Raw genomic sequence first — 2013 nt, 5'->3', positions numbered from 1 at the left:
ATATATATATATATATACATATAGCAAGGTAGATAGAGCGATAGATAATTATTCTTTATTTAATATTCATCTATCTCTTCCTCTACCTCTCACTCTCTCATTCACTCAATCTTTCTGTATGTATATCACGAACACTGATTCTTTGAATTCCTATTATATCTATATGTATATGCACACATAATGATTGTCCTGAAAAACACACACAAATGCAGAACTGCATTCTTTCAGTTTTTGTCTCTAGCAGAAATACAACTGGCCAAGGTTCCACCGAGTAGGAATGAACCTGCAGCCATGTGACTGAAAGCAGACTTCTAACAACAAAGGAACGGTTTTTCTATATAAGCACACGTGCTCTGGTGATTTATCTTCATTCTTTTGACTTTTTTCCCTTTCTCTTCCCCGACGAAGAGCTGTGCTCGAAACGTCAAGCCCTCTCACTTTACCGGGCGTTATGCTGATACATATATTTGTTGTGCACGTCCTCTAGGTGTCCGTTAATTTTATTCAATTATTTGAACTAATTGTTTATTTGAGTTCACTATATATTGCCCGAGGCAACAGTAGAAGACACATGCCCACGATGGCACGCAGTGGGACTGAACCCGAAACCATGTGGTTGAGAAACAAACTTCTTACCTTGCAGTCACGCCTGCGCCTAGATATATATATATATATATATATATATATATATATATATATATATATATATACATATATGCATACGTATACACACATACTAACACACACATTTATATATACACGCATTTATACATATGTATATGCATAGATATGCATATATTTGCTATACAACGCATCTATATCTTTATATAACTATATAAGCAGTACATAAATACATGCCTAGACACAGGTACATTCACACAAATATGCAGCCACACACACACTCAGACACACGCACACGTACACGTATTTATATATGCAAGCATTCTTGTATGAGTAGTAGAAATGATGCGACCGTCTTCGCATCGTCTTTCTTATGTTCTTGTGAGTGCTACTCGATGAAAAATTTTGCATTTCTCGATCACTAAGTATTCTACTTAATTAGACCAATTACTCGACTACAACACAATATGTCAGCTCGCTATCGGAACTATAATTTTATAGTCACTTTAGCTGTCAGTTATGTCAACTTTAGGCCTCCATCTTTTGCAAAAGACTGCAATCGGATGATAAAACATGAAGATCGTTTTTCGTGTATTATTTTGTATTACTATGGTAAATTTTATATATTTATATAATTATTTACTACTACTACTACTACTACTACTACTACTACTACTACTACTACTACTACTACTACTACTACTAGGACGATGACGATGACGACGACTATCGAATTGGCTCAATCGTTAGTGTCGAAAAATATACGCTTTGCGATATTCATTGCGGTGTTTTATATTCCGAGTTCAAATGATGCCGAGATCGATATTGCTTTTCATCGAATGGGAGTCGATAAAATAAATATCAGTAGAGCACGGGGGTCGAATGCAAAAACTATTTATGCGTGAAAGAAAACTAGGTTCTGCGATTTTCATGTCTTTTCTTAGTTGAATACTTGTAGGAAGATAATACAGTTCTATATTTACGGGCATATGGCGTAGTGGTTAAGAGCGCGGCCTACTAACCCCAAGATTCCGAGTTCGATTCCAGGCAGTAACCTGAATGATAATAATAATAATAATAATAATAATAATATCGAAAAAAACCTTAGGAATGAGAACCCAGGTCTGAAATTTCCCCAAGACACCCGAAGAAGGCTGAAGGGTATATCAGCCGAAACGTTGTGTTAATAACAAACAAGATGAGGACAAATATCCGTCGAATGTAAATACAATAATCCACAAATAAAGAAATTACATCCGCGTATGCGCTGTTGAACACTCATTTTCATCGTTTGACATTAACGTTTATATATATGTGTGTGTATATGTATGTGTGAGTGCGTGCGGGCACGTGCGTGTGTGTAGTAAGCTATATATATATATATATATATAT

The sequence above is a fragment of the Octopus bimaculoides genome, chromosome 13 (genome assembly GCF_001194135.2).
Source record: "Octopus bimaculoides isolate UCB-OBI-ISO-001 chromosome 13, ASM119413v2, whole genome shotgun sequence".
Lineage (NCBI taxonomy): Eukaryota > Metazoa > Mollusca > Cephalopoda > Octopoda > Octopodidae > Octopus > Octopus bimaculoides.
This window is presented reverse-complemented; position numbering follows the sequence as displayed.